General features: G+C 38.0%; 1 long non-coding RNA gene across 2 annotated transcripts; it reads left to right on the plus strand.

The window, feature by feature from the left end:
• The first annotated feature begins 123 nt into the window (after positions 1–123).
• On the plus strand, positions 124–20,849 carry LOC104968990 (uncharacterized). 2 transcript variants are annotated; one of them, XR_009495350.1, is made up of 5 exons: positions 124–259; positions 1,870–2,225; positions 9,754–9,985; positions 10,819–10,875; positions 17,456–20,849. It is a non-coding gene; the product is annotated as an uncharacterized lncRNA (long non-coding RNA). The 2 variants fall into 2 exon arrangements; XR_808021.4 differs by lacking the exon at positions 17,456–20,849 and having other exon boundaries at positions 10,819–12,043.
• Positions 20,850–21,748: the final 899 nt, after the last annotated feature.

The following is a 21,748-nucleotide window of genomic DNA, read 5'->3' on the forward strand; positions in this document are numbered from 1 at the left end:
TTTGATTATTTTATCCCCACCTTTTCTACCAGTAAAAAGACAACTTACTGGATTTCACCAAATGAATTATCATTCTTATCCCACCATCAGTACCTGTAAAGATTAGCTGGAAAATAGTGCTGATTTGATTAATAATGTTCTGTTTAATTTCTCTGTTAACAGAATCCTGATATGACAGCTGCCTACAAAACAATTGCCAAGTCTGGGATTGAATGATTAATTGAAATAGTCACAAGTAAAGGTATTTTTGCCATAAAAGGTATGAACATAGCAAATGTATTTACTGTGAGAATACAAAGACTCGACTTAAAAACTAGTTAGTATTATAATAGTCCTGGAGTGTGAGTCAGCAAACAGTTATCAAGTTGTCTTTTTGAGTCAAAATGAAAATCACTGAATTCAAGGTGGGTTGGTTATAACATGAATGAAGTGGGAAGGAGGAAGCCATAGCTATCACCCCAGAGAGAATCAGCAAGATGGCTACTCGATGCTCTAGACACCAGAGTGCTTGGCACTAGTTCTCAGAAAGAAACTTTGTGGTATTTGCAGAATGTGCTGATGCATCTCATATTAAAATCTGTCCTAGTGTAGGTACATATTCAGGAGTTCAGTGCAAATGCACTGATTTCCCAAAGTCCTGAATTTATCCTGCTTATGTCTTTTGTGTTAGGAAAAATACTTCAAATAATTGCATCTTAATTTCTTCATCTGTAAAATGGAAATATCATTGCATATTTCATAAGCATATTACAGGAAATCAGATAGCATGCATGATAATGCACAATATAGATATTTTGCCTTAAAAGTACTGAAATGGCATTTGGGGTTTGATTTTGTTGATTCTGATTGAAACTCTTGTTCAGTCTGTTCAGTCGCTCAGTCGTATTTGACTCTTTGTGACTCTGTTCTTCCCTGTCCTTCACAAACTCCTGGAGCTTGCTCGAACTCATGTCCATTGAGTCGGTGATGCCATCCAATCATCTCATCCTCTGTCGTCCCCTTCTCCTGCCTTCAATCTTGCCCAGCATCAGGGTCTTTTCCAAGGAGTCAGTTCTTCACATCAGGTGGCCAAAGTATTGGAGTTTCAGCGTCTGTCCTTCCAATGAATATTCAGGACTGATTTCCTTCAAGATGGATCTCCTTGCAGTTCAAGGGACTCTCAAGAGTTTTCTCCAACACCACAGTTCAAAAGCATCAGTTCTTTGGCACTCAGATTTCTTTAGTCCCTCTCTCCAATGGTCCAACTCTCTTGTTAACACTATTTAAAACTTTGCATTTATTATATCTAGCCTTCCCTGAGGGTTAGTTTCAGGGATATTTTATTTTTTCTTGACCTTAATACACAAAAAGAACATCATATTCTATTTTTTCTCTTGATAATTATAAACTCAGGCCCTCTTTATGGACATCTTTGAAGATATTCCCATCTCTGAATGATTTCTTCACTAGCTGTGACCGTGTTTTATAGCCTGATCTCCATTTGATCTTGGCTTCATGTGGCTGCTAAATTCTAAAATTTCTAGTGTAGCTCATTATGAAAATCTTCCAACCCTTTTCTGAATCTGGCAGGGAATTTGAAAATAACTTTCTCCAAAAAAGTGAGAGCATAAATAATAATGATGCTAAAATGAAAATGAGAGGATGTAATCCACTTGTGAGCTAGAGAAGAGCAAGGTTACTATTCATTTGGTTTGTTGGTGGCTCACCTGATTTTGTCAGCCTATAAAGATTGCTTTTTTAAAATCACTTTGCAATTAGTGCTCTAGTTTTTTTTGTGTGTGTGAGGAAAAAAGCAAAAAATAACTGTATGCTATGATTTCTTGAGAACAAAGGCAAAAAAATGAGTTCTTCTTATTCCTTCTTTTCTAGGTTCTAATACTTCTCACATTGAGCTAATGACTATAAGTTAGATTCAGTCCTTTGATCTCCACCTAACCGTGGGATAAGAAGTAAAAAGAGAGCACCATCATGGGAGCTCCAGGCTGGGGCTCTGTAATCAGTGTTGTATTTTTCGGAGAAGGCAATGGCACCCCACTCCAGTACTCTTGCGGAAAATCCCACGGACGGAGGAGCCTGGTAGGCTGCAGTCCATGGGGTTGCGAAGTTGGACACGACTGAGCGACTTCACTTTCACTTTTCACTTTTCACTTTCACGCATTGGAGAAGGAAATGGCAACCCACCCTAAAAGCTCTGTGTTTCTCAGTTTTCTTACTTATTAAGCAGGGTAAGTAATGGCTTCCTTACATCATGGGGTTGTTTTGAGAATCAGATAAAATGATGAATATCAAAATCTTTTGCAAAACCAAAATGTCATTTTTAGACACATGTAAAATACCCCAAATAAGTGATGCTTCCCCCTTCTCTTTTTATACTCACTCTAACACATTCAATTATAAATATCAATGTAACTTAATTTCATAGAACTGAATATAAGTAAAAGTCTTATGGAACACACACATATACATTACTTTTTCTCATTTGCCATCATCGATGACGCTTGTCGAATTATTTTCTTGGCACAGCATTAACTTAGGGCCCAGGTATGTCATAATTCCTCCTTGATGTGCTTGCTCTGGAAATTTACTTAAAGTAATTTGGTGAAAAGCTTTGTTAATTCAATTATTGAATTCCATGCCTTATATTTAAAGTCTATAAACAAAAATTACAGAAAAGTACTTAAGTTATTGCATTATTTTAATACTGTGATTGAATAGCTTTTGTATTTGAGATTGGTAGGTCACATATTTAAGTGATATGTTCATGAAAGTGAAATATTAAAAACAGCTTATGAAAATCTCCCATCTGGCAGTTACAATTGATCAGAAATCTACTCTTCAGCATTATTTTGAAAATAGCATGAGTTTTTAATTAAAACTGTTCATTGGATTTATTAATGTAAGTAAAACCTCCCATTTGAACAGGTTTAACTTGAGAAAGTGGTTTTCTAAAGCCCCTTTATGGATTGAATGATACAATTTTCAATAAAGAATAGTTATAAAAGATGTCAGACGTTTTTTCTCCATCGATCTTTTTTGTGTTCTCTTTAATTTCGAAATTGAACTGTGAACATAATTCTGCTTGTGTAAAAATATTTGATGAATTCATGATCTTAATTCTATTATTTTAAATCTAAGCTAACTGAAAGGATCTACAGAGAAAATTCTTTCATAAACTGTGTGAAGGTATTCTTTATATCAGGTAATTTTAAATTTTAGTAAAGCTGGCATGGACAAGAAATAAGCACATTATTTAGCTTAAAATGTCTCACTTGGAAACAACATGCAAAGCATTTTATTTAGATGATGTCCAATGCTTATCCAGTGGCTGCGTTCATTACACACGTCATCTCATTTAATCCTTTCAATAATCCTGTTCCTCAGCATTTGTACTATCTATATTTTACCCGGAAATAAACTGAAGATTGGGAGCTATGCAACTTGTGAATAAACTTCAGGAGAAGGACTCCAGAGCAGGCAATGGACCCTCAATCCACAGGCACTTCCTCACTGCTCTGAACCAGAGCCCAGCCCCTGCTTGTCCTGTGACAGGTTTATAAAGGCAGTGCTACTAACTTCTCTCTGAGAACCCCAGCACCTGAATTACAGGCTGTGGTGTTTCCAAACCATAGTTATTGATCAAAAATGGATTATCACAAATGTGAATTGAGAAACTGTAAAATGGGAAACCCCCTTTTTGACGTGTCTGTTCCCCGGGGAAGTGTTTGTTTCCCTCATGTTTTACACTGACAAACGTCATGCTGATGTGTTAGATCACAAATGGGTAATTTCTCTGTGTGTTCATTGCACAGTGTTATTGCTGATGTGTTCATGATAATTCCTCTCCTTTCCAGGTGAAAATTTAACAGACAGAGACAGTGTATTTGTAGTTGAGCCCTCTAGGTTCAAGAATAGGAGTGAATGGGGAAAGATGTGCACGCCTGACTCTCCTGCCCTGGTGATGCCTTTATTTTCATGACACCCGCCATGTGAGAGGTTTCTGCAACCCATTTAGTAGCTAAGTGTAGCATACCCATTCACCAGGAATTGAAAGTCAATGTGCTTAATTATTGGCAGTCTTGCTGACTGTATGTATATACGTATACACACACAAACACACACACATATGTACACATATGTCTGTGTGCATATATGTGCATGTGTGTACGTGTATGTATATGTGTGTGTGTATATATATAGACACATATATAATGAACATGGGCTTCCCTGGTGGCTCAGATGGTAAAGAATCTACCTGCAATGTAAGAACCACCAGTTCTCCCTGGTTCAGAAAGATCCCCTGGAAAAGGGAATGGCAACCCACTGCAGTGTTCTTACCTGGAGAAGCTCATGAACAGAGGAGCCTGGTGGGCTATAGTCCATGGGGTCGCATGAAGTTAGACAGGACAGAGCGACTAAGCATGCACATATGCATGATGAACATGATTGCTCATGAACTTAGAGTTCAAAGCCATGAACTTTATGTGTTGCTGTTGTTATGGGACTCTTAGTCTATTTTGTAAGACTTGGAATAAATAGGCTCAGAGGATCTTAAACCTTATGCAATGAATAAGTAGGGCTTCCCTACTTATGGGTTGGTAAAGAATCTGCCTGCAGTTCAGGAGACCCTGGCTCGATTCCTGGGTCAGGAAGGTCCCCTGGAGAAGGGATAGGCTACCCACTCCAGTATTCTTGGGCTTCTCTCATGGCTCATCTGATAAAGAATATGCCTGCAACACGGTAGACCTGGGTTTGATCCCTGGGTTGGGAAGATCCCCTGGAGAAGGGAATGGTTCCCCACACCAGTATTCTGGCCTGGAGAAATCCATGGACTATATAGTCCATGGGGTCGCAAAGAGTAGGACATGACTGAGTGACTTTCACTTCACTGTGAGTAAGTATATGGTCGTGAGACCACCAGTGTCTGTATCTGCCACTGAAACCGTGTATAGATATAGATATGCTTTCTTGTTCAAATTTTCCAGTGTGCTCATTTAATATATTACTAATAGTCATGTGCCTCAGCATGGGAGCAAGGGAGACTGGAAACTGGTTCTACCAGCAGCTCAGCTTGTGTCTCTTGTGAATTCAGGAAACTTAACTGTGCTGTTTTCAGTCTATGTCTGTGATTCATATTCTGCTTGTAACTCTGAATTACAGCTTTATTATTTTATCAACATTACTCAAAAAAGTAATTTCCAAAAGCTTGGAAGTTTGTATTTCTACTGCTGTTTCCTACCTTTTCAACAAATAAGTTCCATGAGCTCTGGAATATGTTCCCCTGCAAATAAATTCCAGAGTGTTTAGTTTTTAGTTGTTTATTTAACCAGTACTCTGAGTTATAACAATAATTATTCATCAGAACTTATAAATACTCATACAGAATGAAATTAATTTTAAACGTGTGAAAAAGCCAAGATTAAGGGAAAATAAACATAAAAATTGAACTGAGGGTGAGGTTGGTATATAAAATATTTGCCCTCAAATTCTATACATTTTTTAGAGATAGATCACAAATTTGACTCCAAGGTTTCTAGAAACCAATCAGAAAATAGAAATGTGATCTCTGTCTCTAGTATAAAAGGAAATGAATTGCTTTGAAGAAGCATATTTACTATTCATGGAACTAGGATCAGGTAGCAAAATTTTATATATTTGTATATTGTAAGGAAGAAAAATGGAAAACCTATTTATCACAGAGTAAGGTGCATCATAGGTCTGTTTTGTGTAAAATCCGTAAATATTGGGAGGTATGACCTTGCCAGGGCCTTCCCTGGTGGCTCAGATGGTGAAGAACCTGCCTGTAATGTAGGAGACCTGGGTTTGATTCCTGGGTCAGGAAGATCCTCACCCACTCCAGTGTTCTTGCCTGGAAAATTCCGGACCTGGCACACTACATTTTGCAAAAAGTCAGTTACAGCTGAGCGACTGACACTTTCACTTTGAGCTTCCCTGGTAGCTCAGCTGGTAAAGAATCTGCCTACAATGCAAGAGACCCTGGTTCAATTCCTGGGTTGGGAAGATCCCCTGGAGAATGGGTAGGCTACCCACTCCAGTATTCTTTGGCTTCCCTGGTGGCTCAGTCAATATAGAATCTGCCTACATTTCAGGAGACCTGGGTTTGATCCCTGGGTTGGGAGGATCCCCTGGAAGAGGGATGGCAACCCACTCCAGTATTCTTGCCTGGAGAATTCCCATGGACAGAGGAGCCTACCTAGCAGGTTTCAGTCCATGGGTTGCAAAGAGTCAGACATGACTGAGCAATTAAGTACAGCACGTCACCTTGCCATGGTATAATACAATAAAAATCATTTTGATGGGAGAGGAGTAGCTATATTGTATGATCCAGTCATGCCACCCTTTGATGAGCCAGCTGGTGCAAAGAGAGATTTTAGAATGTCAGAAGTGAGGTGCAATGTCAGGTCTACAAATGGCTGTAAAGCTTCAACTTAAACTGTTTTATAATAAAACATCAGTTCAGTTCACATGCCCCTGATCCTTGGAAATGGATGGCACTTGTTGCTTCTGAGTAAAAGGTTTCTAGTTACTGCACAAGCTTTAGCAAAGAAGTTCTAGAGTCAGGAATAATAAAGGCCCAGGTTGGGGTGGAGGGAGGAAGGGGGAGAAATCATTTCTCACTCATCTCCACCACCCCAGGACCTGCTAGTGGAATGCCTGGCACACGAAAGGAGCTAGGTACTTGTTGCTTTATATTGAGGTTATTCCTGATCCAAGCCTAAAAATTAATTCACTATTTTAATGGAGGCACATAACTATGTTTTTGAAAGGAGAGAATGATACTGATCTCAATGGGATGTTTCTAGGACAAGATAAATTATGATATAGTAACACACTGACCAATAAAAAGTGCTTGGCAAATATTTGCTGATTCAACTACTGAACTCTAAACAGTATATAATGTAAGAGGTGAGAAATGAGTGGATTATCTCAGTACTGCCACGATAAATATTTTAGTGGCAAGATATCTATGCTAGTATTCTGACTGATGTTACATTTTTAGTAAATAATCTCAGTTATAAGAATGCATTTTTCCCCATGAGGCTTTATGTAAGTATATTTTATTTTGAATGGCTATTTAAAAAAAATAATTTGCAGAGGTGTTTTATTTTGCTTTTTCCTATTTATGTTAGCCTTTTTTCAAGAAAATTGCTAACCATTGATCTAGATTCTAAAATGAGTGGACTGCATAATCTTGATGATCCTCTCTAAATATTTATTTTTCTCTATATTGATATTTTGACTGATATTATGCAGTAGTACGGAGAAGGCAATGGCACCCCACTCCAGTACTTTTGCCTGGAAAATCCCATGGGTGGAGGAGCCTGGTGGGCTGCAGTCCATGGGGTCGCTGAGGGTCGGACACCACTGAGCAACTTCACTTTCACTTTTCACTTTCATGCATTGGAGAAGGAAACGGCAACCCACTCCAGTGTTCTTGCCTGGAAAATCCCAGGGACGGAGGAGCCTGGTGGGCTGCCGTCTCTGGGGTCGCACAGAGTTGGACACGACTGAAGCGACTTAGCAGCAGCAGCAGCAGCAGCATGCAGTAGTTAAGTTCAGATCGTATTACCTGATTTAGTAGAGTCTAAGTTTTGTCAATTAAGTGACAATAAGTTGAATGATGGACAAACCCTTGGTTTCTAAATATAGTTAAATTTTCTAGCCTAATCTTGCTAACATATTGTCATGTTTATTAGGAAATAATTTGTCCTCCTCCATGTATTATCCTTCAATAAAATAATACATTTTTGTCTATTCAAATGATTCAGTTTTCTTCAGTACTGCCTTGGAAATCCAATCTCCTATATTTGTTCTTAGATTCTCTTATACTATATATTGTACTGTTAAGGTATAGATTTCCAAACTGGCCAAAGTTTGGTTTAAAATAACATTTTATTTCAAAGGCCTGTTCATTGGCAACACTTTCTTGAGCATTACAAGGCATAGTCATAGATGTTCTGAAAACTACCTTTGACTAGGAATTCTTTCTTTACTCCACTATTTTATTTATTTGGACATAAAAGTTGTGTAAAATTGAAGAAACAAAAAATAGTGCCATTTTGAAAATAATTTTAGTCTCATATTTCCACATGTATATGTTTAATCTTATCACATTGTATATTTGGGTAAACGTTCACCCATGCAGAAGTCCAAGTTTTCTCTGCTATTTTTCTTTTCCTTGATCTACCTCCTGAAGGATTTTTGAAAGTTTTGGTTTTATCCTTGAGAAATGTATACCTTTTCTTCTAGATCCTCTGTTCTCTTCTTATTCCTGTTAATATAGGGTTTTTTTTCCAGATATTTAAATTTTTAATTTTATTATCTAAAGTTCTATAATACATTTAAATATGATTTCTAATCTGTTACTTTCCAATCTACTGCTTAGGTTAAAAGAATTTAACTCATTATAATAAAGAAATTATTTGGTCATTTTGAGCCATCTGTGGAGAAGGCAATGGCACCCCACTCCAGTACTCTTGCCTGGAAAATCCCATGGATGGAGGAGCCTTAGCAGTCCATGGGGTCGCTAAGAGTTGGACACAACTGAACGACTTCACTTTCGTTTTTCACTTTTCATGCATTGAGGAAGAAAATGGCAACCCACTCCAGTGTTCTTGCCTGGAGAATCCCAGGGACGGGGGAGCCTGGTGGGCTGCCATCTATGGGGTTGCACAGAGTTGGAAACGACTGAAGCAACTTAGCAGCAACAGCAGTGTCTTTCCTGACTTGGTGATTTCAAATTTTATAATTTTACTTAATTATAGCCTTACCTTGTTTAAAAGTCATGGTTTAGATATTGACTTCATTAGGCACTGTGGTGGTTATTAGTTTGCCAACTGTTTTCAGTTTTCACCTTTTAGACATACGACAGTATATAGCTTTCAGGCCTGTTGTGGTTGTGAGAAAGGGTCCATAGGACTAGTTCTGTCTACTGAATTCTGAGCAAGAGTAATGTACATCACTTCTGGATCAAACTATTTCCTTAGCTCCAGGCCATGGGGTCACAAAGAGTCACAACTGAGTGGCCCACACACTTTGATCGACTGGAATAGGTTGTGTTTGGTTTGACCTTTTCTGGATGGTGCTAATGAAATTTGAAATTGCAGTGCTCCACTCAGAACCCTGCAGATCCTACTAACAATCTACACTCTTTGCCCACCTTCTGTGAGCTTTTACATCTCATAGCATGCACTTGAAATTCTCATCAGTGGCCTGTCCTCAAGTTACTGGTGCCAATTACTCTTGGGAGCATACAAATCAGTGATTGACTGGCTCATGAAATCCCAGCTCCCTTACCTGCAGAGAGGACAAGTTTAAGATAAACATACCCTCCCGAATCCCCTGTCAGGATCAGTGTGAAGCTACCTCTGTGGGAGCTTACCTGAAATCTCACCCTTGCTTACTGCTCCCCCTTTCTATGTCTTGCTTTCTTGGCTCCCTTATAAGTTTCTGCTGGGAATTCTCTCTTGATAAGTCTCTTGTCCCTCATGTTAAAACCTGTCCTGTGAAACCCTACCTAAGATTGGGAATGAAATATATAATATGTGGTTCCATAACAGTGCTTAAGGAAATACACTTGGCAGGACTTTCATCACTGCAGATGGTGACTGCAGTGAAATTAGAAGACACTGTTCCTTGGAAGAAAAGCAGTGACCAACCTAGATAGCATATTAAAAAGCAGAGACATTACTTTGCCAACAAAGGTCCATCTAATTAAAGCTATGGTTTTTCCAGGAGTTATTTATGGATGTGAGAGTTGGACCATAAAGAAAGCTGAATGCCGAAGAATTGATGTTTTTGAACTGAGGTGTTGGAGAAGACTTTGAGAGTACCTTGAAATACAAGATCAAACCAGTCAATCCTAAAGGAAATCAGTCCTGACTATTCACTGGAAGGACTGATGCTGAAACTCCGATACTTTGGCCACCTGATGGGAAGACCTGACTCACTGGAAAAGACCGTAATGGTGGGAAAGATTGAAGGCAGGAGGAGAAGGGGATGACAGAGGATGAGATGGTTGGATGACATCACCGACTTGATGGACATAAGTTTGAGCAAGCTCTGGGAGTAGGTGATGAACAGGGAAGCCTGACGTGCTGCAGTCCATGGGGTCACAAAGAGTGAGACATGACTGAGCGACTGAACTAAACTGAGACTTTAACTTACCATGGTATATTAGAAAATCCCTAAATTTAGAAGGTTCCTTTTTAACTTCAAACCTTTTAAGCCAGGAATTTTGTCATGTTTAATGTTCTGTTATTTATCATATTGAAACAATATTACTGCTTTATTTTTTTTAGTAAGGCTTGATTTTTGTATCATCATTACATCTTTTTTTTGCTTTGGGTGGTGGACTTGTAATCATTCTATCTGTTTATAGTCTTCAAACATCTTCAGAGCTCAGGTCACATTATAAGATACATTTGGGGTTGTGATCACATAAAAAAGCAGAGCTTACTGGCCACACACAGGGGAAATTTACCAATAACCTCTCATTACTGTAGTGCTTTCATAAGCTGTTGTAACTGGCCATTGATCATGACGGCATATAAAAGTAAATGGGGAAAAGCCCCCTTCTTTCTTCCGTTGCTGCTTTTATGTGTGGACTGTTAAATGTTATTAACAAGATTTATCCTTTTTACATGCTATCTGCTTTGGTGTACAATTCTGAATGATTGTGTCCTTGCTTTACTTAATTTCTGAAGTGATATGAATATTTATATGTTGGTTTGAAAAGATACAATCCTTTAGCAATTTTCAAATGTGGAATTTATTTGAAGTATCCTTACATATTTTTAGGTCACATGAGGAAAAGCCAAGTGGAAAGCAGATCATCCAGACCAACCTACTGAAATGGTGAGAATCCTTTACTGCATCACCTTATAGGTTAACAGGACTCATACTGACAAGCGAACTAAAAACAGAGCCACCGCTGTGTCATTTGTTTGGATGTATATCAGACTTTGAAGAAAAAATGCATTCCCCCTCTCAGAAAATGTCTCTTGTGAGGTAAGGGTCTTTGAACTTTATTTTTTTGGTCAAGGGTAGAAGAAGTGGTGGATAACTCATATATATTATGGTTCATGTAATTAAACCCCTATTAATTTAATTGCTCTTTATATTTTTATCAGCCCTTTCTAGTTTTTCCTTCTTACATCATTTCTTGAGATGACTTTTATTTACATCTGTTTAATGAGACCAAAAGTTACCAGAAAATCTTTAGGTGCCATGCATTTTATAGGGATGCAGGTGAAACCCAGCTATCTTTTCTCTCTGCCTCTGAGATAGAGTCAGGGCTAAACAATAAATGATGTATCAGCTCACAGTAAACATTTGGAAAATAATATGCCACATTTTAACATGCATGTATCTTTTGACTTAGCTTATTCATTTTTAGGAATGGAGAAGGAAATGGCAACCCACTCCAGTGTTCTTGCCTAGAGAATCCCAGGGACAGAGGAGCCTAGTGGGCTGCCGTCTATGGGGTCGCACAGAGTCGGACACGACTGAAGTGACTTAGCAGCAGCAGCAGTATATAAAAATAAAAGTGATAATATATAAAACACACACACACACACACACACACACACATATATATATATAAATAATTGGGGTTTATTTTACCCTTGCTTATCATTTCAAAGACCTGGAATTACTCTGAATATCTAAAAATAAGTGAATGGTTATACAAGTGAAGGTACAATTTTAATAGAGATGTTTTTCAGCTATTAATATAAATGAGTTAAACTAATAACCAAATGTGAATAGATGTTCTTGATTTGTAAAAAGGAAGTTGTAGGAAAACAGGTATTGAATTTATCTTAAAAGAAGAAGCTCTCTGTATTGGCACGAGCATAGAGTCAAGCCTCAAAGAATATATACTAAAAATTTAACATTTAACCTATGGGCAGCATAGCTGGGGAAAGAATCTAAGCTAATAACATTTTAATGCTTCTGTATTATTCAGCATGACATAGCAGCTACACATTTCTTTTGTAATTTTGAAAATGATAAAGTTTACAAAGTTTTCTGAAGAATAATTCAGAGATAAAGATAAATGTGTCTACCTCTGTTACTTAGGAAACACTTTAATTATCATTAAAATTATTTTCTTCTAGGTAAGCATATCTGTTTTTCTCTAAGGGTTTCTACTTTTGGTTTTTGACAGCAGATTTCTTTTGGAGTATATAGGCAGGAAGACTCATTTCAGACCTTATTTATATGTTGTATCTGTAACTGTTGTCTATGATGTAGAAAGAGAGAAGTAAACCATGCAAAGATGACCAAATAAATTCACATTGTATTACGTCACTAGACAGTGATAGCTCTTCTCCTTTATAAATTCACCTCCAAAAAAGCAAAGAGATCAGATACCAAGTGTTGATTTCATAGACATCACTAACACTCACCAAACCTCTGGGTCTTTGCTGCTTCTGGACATACAAAAGACCAGTTTTCCATTCCCTTAAGTTTAGGCATGGGCATGAGACTTCCTCAGCCAATGACATGTGAGCCGAAAAGAGTGTGCATTATTTCCAGTGAAAGCAATACACCTTTTGTTGTTGTCATTGTTTATTTCTGCCACGTGAACTATCATGCCCAATTGATAACAGTCACTGAAAAGACTTCAGTTGTCTGTATAGTACTTGGATCTTATGCTCTAGGTGTTGTCAGAATTTTGTATGTAGGAGACACAACCTTTCAGAATTATCTATGAGATAAAAGAGTTTTTTAGTTATATGAAATTTAAACTCTTACCTAGTGGGCTATGTCATCAGACAGATCTAGGTTCTTATCTTGACTCAGTCATTTACTTGGTAATATTGTACAAGCTGCTTTACTCATCTGGGTGTCAATTTACATAAGTGAAATCAAAGTATGCTTCCTCATATCAGGTGGTTTTATGAATTAACCACAGTAATGTATGTGACCCAATGTTCTATTTGTGGTGTATGCTCAATAACTGTTAGCCACCTGTTTGGGAGTTCTTGTGAAAATATTCTAAGTGGACTTGAGAAAGTAGAGAGAGAGCATTAAGACAAAAGGAAGAAAACTGTTATTGTTAACAGGATTCCCAGTCCCATCAATTTGATTAGCTGTATTCTTTGAGATTATGGAGTAGTGTTGAAAGAGTACATGTCAGCCTCTTCAGCTTCTTCAGTGTTTAATTAGGTTTATGATATTTATTCCATCATAGAAGAAAAAGCTCAGAGAAGGCAATGGCACCCCACTCCAGTATTCTTGCCTGGAAAATACCATGGACGGAGGAGCCTGGTAGGCTGCAGTCCATGGGGTCGCTAAGAGTCAGACATGACTGAGCGACTTCACTTTCACTTTTCACTTTCATGCACTGGAGAAGGAAATGGCAACCCACTCCAGTGTTCTTGCCTGGAGAATCCCAGGGACGGGGGAGCCTGGTGGACTGCCATCTGTGGGATTACACAGAGTCAGACACAACTGAAACGACTTAGCAGCAGCAGCAGCATAAGAAAAAGCTAAAGATTTCTTTCACCTATCTCTAATATATATATATTGACTAAGTCCTGGTTCATTTTCTGTTTTAAATTTATTGGAACACATTATAATTGAAATACATTATAACTACATCATAGTTCAGAGTCCTTTTCCCATCATCTTCTACCTCACAGGTATTAGGCTCTCAGGCAGACAAAATATTGTTCCCCTATCTGTCAACTCTACCTCTATTCTGAGACAGCAAATACTAGGAGATATATGAGCAAATAGCAGAGGAATTGGAATTGAAAAATGCTAGTACTTACAGTTTCTGGAAATTGAAGTAGTTCACAGACATCATTTGTTCATATACCAGACGATGGAATAATGGGATAGGAGAGCTGCCGTCTTGATACATTAAGCTGTTTATTTAAATATATCCATGCTGGTTCTGACAGTTGGGATGGAAATGCTTAGTAACTTAACTTCCACTTACAGTTTTGGAAAGTATGACCTATTTAGACAGACTGGGGCAATTCAAACTTACCAGGCTGTAGCATGGTAGTTAAGACGTCTCCCTTACCAAGGGTTTGTTTAGGGATGGGCAACTCTGACCACTGATACATGAGAGAGTCTAGAAGGCAATTCTGGCAAAGGTTCCCTCACTCCCTCAGTAAAGAGAGATTCACAAATACTATTAGTGTCTTTCTTCCTCTAAATATTGTCATGTTTGGACTTGATGTCCGGAGTGACTGCAGTTACTTTGTGACCATGAGGGTACCATTTTGAGGACAAACCTGAGATCTTTGATGATGGAGTTAAAATTCTAATTATATCAATCCTGAGATTATGTTGCTAGAGACTTCATGTTGTGAAAGATGATAATATTTTTAGAAGAAGAAATTTGAGTTGGATATTTTGTTTTTGTAGCCTAAGGCTGTTAAATTGATATATGGTTAAAGAGTTGAATTGGGAATATGGTTTGTAATTATTCAAGACTTTGAAAATATTTATTAGGTTTGTGATGTAGACTTTGCAAGAGAGAGCACACGACGAGGAACACAGATGTAATCTCTATCTTCGTATTTTGCAATTTGAATTGGTAATGAGACAATTCTACATTACAACATACTGATAATATACAAGTATATCATGTGACATCATATGATAGGTGCCTAACTCATCACATGAGAAGGGTGCCTAACTCAGTCTTCAGATGTTGGAGAAGGGTTTCCAGGTGGTTGTCTAGTCTGGGATCAAAATGATGATAAGATATATAGCTAGCATATGATAGTCAAGACAGTTGTTTTCCTGGCAAATGAAAGTAATTATTGGTTGCTGTAACCAGGAAGTGCAAGTGGTAATTTCAGTTCCAGCTATATCCAGAGGCTCAAATTGTATCATCATAAACAACCTAGAGTGTGGAGAGATGGAGTTGCCATCAGAAAAGGTGAGTTGGGCCTGTAGGTGTCAGAGAGAATTTTAGGAACTCACTTTTGGGCATATTCATTTTGAGATACCAGTGGTATTGTCAAATGGGTACGTCAGTAGGACAGTTCAGTTCAGTCACTCAGTTGAGTCCAACTTTCTGTGACTCCATGGACAGCAGCACACCAGGCTTCCCTGTCCATCACCAACTCCCGGAGTTTACCCAAACTCATGTCCATTGAGTTGGTGATGCCATCCAACCATCTCCTCCTCTGTCATCCCCTTCTCCTCCTGCCTACAATCTTTCCCAGAATCAGGATCTTTTCAAATGAGCCACTTCTTTGCATCAGGTGGCCATGTGTATCGGAGTTTCAGCATCAGCATCAGTCCTTCCAGTGAATATTCAAGACTGATTTCCTTTAAGATGGACTGGTTGCTGTCCAAAGGACTCTCAAGAGTCTTCTCCAACACCTCAGTTCAAAAGCAACAATTCTTCAGTGCTCAGTTTTCTTTATAGTTCAGCTCTCACATCCATACATGACTACTGGAAAAACCATAGTTTTGACTAGACAGACCTTTGTTGGCAAAGTAATGTCTCTGCTTTTTAATATGCTGTCTAGGTTGGTCATAACTTTCCTTCCAAGGAGTAAATGTCTTTTAACTTCATGGCTGCAATCACCATCTGCAGTAATTTTGGAGCTCCCCAAAATAAAGTCTGTCACTGTATCCATTGTTTTCACATCCATTTGCCATGAAGTGATGGGACCAGATGCCATGATCTTCGTTTTCTCAATGCTGAGTTTTAAGCCAACTTTTTCACTCTCCTCTTTCACTTTCATCAAGAGGTTCTTTAGTTCTTCTCTGCTTTCTGCTTTAATGGTGGTGTCATCAGCATATCTGAGTTAATTGATGTTTCTCCTGGCAATGTTGACTCCAGCTTGTGCTTCATCCAGCCCAGAATTTCTCATGATGTACTCTGCATATAAGTTAAACAAGGAGGATGACAATATACAGCCTTGACATATTCCTTTTCTTGTTTGGAACCTGTCTGTTGTTCCATGTCCAGTTCTAACTGTTGCTTGTTGACGTGTATAGATTTCTCAAGAAGCAGGTCAGGTGGTCTGGTATTCCCATCTCTTTCAGAATTTTCCACAGTTTATTGTGATCCACACAGTCAAAGGCTTTGGCATAGTCAATAAAGCAGAAATAGATGTTTTTTCTGGAACTCTCTTCCTTTTTCCATGATCCAGCAGATGTTGGCAATTTGATCTCTGTTCCTCTGCCTTTTCTAAATCCAGCTTGAATATCTGGAGGTTCACGGTTCACGTACTGTTGAAGCCTGGCTTGGAGAATTGTGAGCATTACTTTACTAGCGTGTGAGATGAGTGCAATTGTGTGGTAGTTTGAGCATTCTTTGGCATTGCCCTTCTTTGGGGTTGGAATGAAAACTGACCTTTTCCAGTCCTGTGGCCACTGCTGCATCTTCCAAATTTGTTGGCATATTGAGTGCAGCACTTTCACAGCATCATCTTTCTGGATTTGAAATAATTCAACTGGAATTCAGCACCTCCACTAGCTTTGTTCGTAGTGATGCTTCCTAAGGTCCACTTGACTTAGCATTCCAGGATGTATGGCTCTAGATGAGTGACCACACCATCATGATTATCTGGGTCATGAAGATCTTTTTAATATAGTTCTTCTATGTATTCTTGCCACCTATTCTTAATATCTTCTGCTTCTGTTAGGTCCATACCGTTTCTGTCCTTTATTTTGCCCATCTTTGCATGAAATGTTCCCTTGGTATCTCTAATTTTCTTGAAGAGATCTCTAGTCTTCCCCATTCTATTTTTTCTCTCTATTTCTTTGCATTGATCACTGAGGAAGGCTTTCTTATCTCTCCTTGCTAGTCTTTGGAACTTTGCATTCAAACGTGTTTATCTTTCCTTTTCTCCTTTGCCTTTCACTTATTTTCTTTTCACAGCTCTTTGTAAGGCCTCCTCAGACAGCCATTTTGCCTTTTTGCTTTTCTTATTCTTAGAGATGGTCTTGATCACTGCCTCCTATACAATGTAAGACAGTTGATTGAATAAATTAGGAAAATGGCTGTATATACACATTTGTGAGTTGTTGGTGTGTATATAGACAGTATTTAAATCTGTGAAGTGGGATAAGATTACTGTAGGTTTGAGAATAGATAGAAAAGATCCCAGGGATCATTTCCTGAGATTCCAGCATGTTAAGAGTGGGCAAGATAAGAGACAATCAGTAAAGAATATCAAAGTGAGCATCCATAGATGTAGGATAAAAATTAGGAAATTGTGGTCTTGGAAGCAGAGATATATAAAATGTGGAGAGGACAAAAGAGAAATACATTCACAGGCCTCCTCTAGAAACCTGTGTCTATGCCTTAATAATCAGCCTTCTATTCAGTTTTAGGGATGGAGCTCCTATATTCCCAGAAAAGGTCATCCTTCCTTTTTTCGTATTTCCCCATTCTCTCTAATGGACAGAGAACAGTTTGAGCTAACTACAGTGGTATTGATTTATTTAATAGGTAAACATCAGGATGGAAATAAACAATACTACAGAAGAATCAGCAAGTAATTACTGCCTTTATTTTCTTTCTCTGGAATCCTTCAAACCCAAGTTCCAAGGGGTAGCTGGGGAACTAAAATCCCTGTATCAGAAGTATTATGGGTTCCAGACCACTGCAATAAGTTGAATATCACAATGAAGTAAGTCACATGTATTTTTTGGTTTCCCAATGCAATAAAAGTTATTTACACTACACTGAAGTCTAATTAAATGTACAATAGCATTATGTCAAAAAACACCAATGTATATTTTCAATTTAAAAATATCTGATTCCTAAAAATTCTAACCATCATCTGAGCCTTCAGTAACTTGTATTGTGCTTAGTCGCTCAGTCATGTCCAACTCTTCATGACCCCATGGACTGAAATCCACCAGGCTTCTCTTTCCATGGGGATTCTCCAGGCAAGAATACTGGAGTGGGTTGCCATGCCCTCCTCCAGGAAATTGTAGTAGAAACATCAGAGCTCACCGATCACCATAAACATTTGATAATATTGAAAAAGTTTAAATATTGCAAGAGCTACTAAAATGTGACATACACACAGGCCAGGAAATAAGCAAATGCTGTTGGAAAAATAGTGCCAATAGACTTGCTCAACACAGGGTTGCCACACACCTTCAATTTGTAAAGCTTCAGTATTGGAGAAGTGCAATAAAACAAGGATTGCCTGTGGTAAGTTGTTCTGCCTCACCTTCCTTGACCACAGGTGTCTGCCACCAAATAGTTCTAAATCTACTTGTCGATGTTAATATTCCTATAAAGTTCAAGAGTCAGAATGTTTAAGTAAAGGTGATTTTTTTTTAGTTTAATGCTTTCACCATAATGGAACTTAGGCAGTGAACAATAAAACCTCATAATCAGGAGAACTGAATCCTCTGCTTGGATGAGTCATGAACAAAATTTCAAATATGAGTAGATAAGCTGATATCCAGACAGTCTGACTCTAGAGCCCATACTCCCAACCAGAGCTTGAACTCTGTTTTAGACCCTTGTGAAGATAATACATGTGAAAGTGATTGGGAAACTTTAAAAGCATTCTGCACATATAGATCCTATTATCCTTTTCTCCCCGCCTATTTCAGAGATCAGTCAGGAACATCTGGACACCACTTACTCTCTGAACACCCTGTTAAAGATTCCTTTCTAAAGAAGCTGTGTGTGTGTGTGTGTGTGTGTGTGCGCACGCCCCCATATATGTGTGTAAAATACTGGTTGCTTTAGATGGATTTGTTGAGCCTGTTTAGAAAATGTTTTTCTTTTCTAAGCACGCATTGGCCTGTTGTCACTAGATGGCAGAAACAGATCCTACTTCTGTGGGAAAATGAGAGTTCGTTTTGCATTCGAGGAGGGCACAAAAAAGCTTCCCACAGACAATGTTTACAGGCTTTCTTTATTTTGACATTTCTTCTGAATACATTAATGTTTTGGAAATTCCCTGTTAGGTCCCCTGCAGGGGTATGCTGCAAAGTGATCTTGGCTTACACAGAAGAAGGATGGTTTGCATTATGCACTTTGTATTTCAGTTTATAATTTTAGAATTGAATACTACTTTATTTAAGGTGGGGGGGCAGTGTGGGAAGGGGGTGGAGTTACAGACTAAGAGAAATCAAGATGCTGTCTTACAATACTAAAGCGCCGCTACCAGAATATTTTCTCTGAGCCAGAGATGCCTTCATTATAATTCATTCTCTTTAGAATAAGGGAATTGACAGTCGAGGTGTCAAATATAAATATATTTTAAAATTCTCTATGTGAATTTCTGTATGGGTGAGAGAATGATTTTTTTCTTTGCCTTTTCTACAAAGTAGTTATTGCTTCAGAGTGCTGTTAGTTTCTTATAAAATTAAATGATTGAGGCAGTATTTATTTTAAAAGCCAAGCTGATGCTCTAGAGGCTGTACAAACAATGTTTTACTATCCAACCATTGATCTTTAATTGCTCACATACCAATTATGACCTTCCTTTAAAACTCCCAAATAGAATTGTCTTAATTCAAAGAAAGCCATTACAGCATCTTGAGGCTGAAATTATGGATTAAAGGTTATGCCCTATACATTTGTTCTCATGTATCTTTGAAAACATTTTACAACATAATGTTATATTAAAAATAGTTTTGTTCCTCTTGGAGAAAAATTTAATTCTCTTAGGATTAAAGGACAGTTTTAGTCTATTTACTTGCTTAAAATTCAACTTTAAAATATACATGTCATTGTAGTTGTGGCTGTGGGAATTCCAAAACCATAGGAAGAAATGCTTGGTGAATTCATTTGCATGCCAATACCCAGAATGCTTTTCCAGCTCACTGCTATTTAATCGAAGTCAGCTGGTGTCAGAGCTCTGGGAACAAACTTAACCATTTTGACATGCTCCTCTGTGCATGTACTGAGTTCTTTTTCTGCACCAAGGGCACAATGAAAACTCCAAATTTGAACACTGCTGTGATCACATTTTTTCATAGACTTGACATTTTTTTTGATCTGCATTTTTTTTACAACTTTCTTTTAACCCTTCCTATGAAACATTATTGCGATAAAATTCTGATAACGGGTCCAGGACTAATTACCTGGCGTATAAGTTAACTTGAATAACTTGTGACTCAGAACACAAGTCAGAGACTTGGGAGAACATATTCTTCAATTAAAAAAAGTCAACTTGGAGAGAGTGGTGTTAAATTGGGACACTCTACAGGTTTGGTGCTGGAAGTTGGTGAGGTCTCATGCAAGTCAGGGATACTGTGGATCTATTTTAAATTATGTTAAATGATACTGATCATGTTAAAATATGTTATTTTAAATCATGTTAAATGGCACTGATCAGAGTTAAGTGCTAGGGAGGTGGAAGGTGTGAGTTTTCTGGAGAGTGTGTCAGAAGGAAATCAATTATGGCTCTTTGGTAATATTAAGAATTATGTATTATGGCATGGCAATAACATTGTGGATATGGTTTTTAAACATCATATTTTAGAGCTACATATAAAAATATTTACAGATTAAATGATATGATATCCAAGATTTGCTTTAAAATAATGGAGAAATGAGGAGGGTTACAGATGAAATAAAAATGCCATGTGTTGATAATTTTGGGATGTGGGCAATGGATATATGGGGGTTTTTAATAATTGCTCTGTTTAATCTTGTGTTCATTGAAAATGTTCTGCAATAAAATATTTTTAAAAGGAAAGATAAAGAAATAAGTCACATAGGATTTAAGCATTTGAATTTACTCTAAATTTTCTTTCAAAAAACAGTGATTTGTGTCCTTAGGTATTGTATCACATACATCTGTGTGAAGGGAAGTTATTTCCTCAATTAATAAATAAGAAAAATGAAGCTGTGCAAACTTTCCTTCATTTTTGACACCCCCCCCCCCCGGCCCCCAGCTGCTCCAGAGCTTACTCTCTCTCTCTTGAATCTGTGTTTAAGTTCTCTCTTCTAGATGCTGTTTAGTGGTGGTAAAAGTCTCTTTCATCTTGTGAAGTTATCTTGGTCTTCACATCCTCTTCTTACCACTCTCTCTCTTATTTTCATAAGACTTTGTCTACTTTCTCTATTCCTTTCTTGCCCTATCATTCTTTAAAAAAAAAAATAGTGAAAAAAATGGATTCAAAGAAGTGTCAATTACCTATGAATAAATGGAGTACAGCTGCTGCTGCTGCTGCTAAGTCGCTTCAGTCGTGTCCAACTCTGTGCGACCCCAGAGACGGCAGCCCACCAGGCTCGCCCATCCCTGGGATTCTCCAGGCAAGAGCACTGGAGTGGGTTGCCATTTCTTTCTCCAATGCATGAAAGAGAAAAGTGAAAGTGAAGTTGCTCAGTGGTGTCCGACCCTCAGCGACCCCATGGACTGCAGCCTACCAGGCTCCTCCATCCATGGGATTTTCCAGGCAAGAGTACTGGAGTGGGGTGCCATTGCCTTCTCCGAAATGGAGTACTACCAGTAACTAATGTGGCTCTCCTTACTCATATCTCCTTTTTATCCTATTGTATATAATGCAATAAGATAGACATCATATTGAAATTATCGTTTTTGCTGTGTTCTTGTTTATTGTTTTGCCACTATGTGTATAATGCTAAATACTTTTTTTTTTTAACTGCTTGATAATATCTTACACAGTGGATCATTCTGTAGTATTCTTCCATGTTATGCTTTTGAGATTCATCTATGTTGTGTAGAGTTCATTTAATTTAAAAAATCCATTATATTTTGGTCTATCATATTCTCGTACCACTTATATTTATCTGTTTTCTGGT

Source organism: Bos taurus, chromosome 7 (assembly GCF_002263795.3).
Source record: "Bos taurus isolate L1 Dominette 01449 registration number 42190680 breed Hereford chromosome 7, ARS-UCD2.0, whole genome shotgun sequence".
Taxonomy (NCBI): domain Eukaryota; kingdom Metazoa; phylum Chordata; class Mammalia; order Artiodactyla; family Bovidae; genus Bos; species Bos taurus.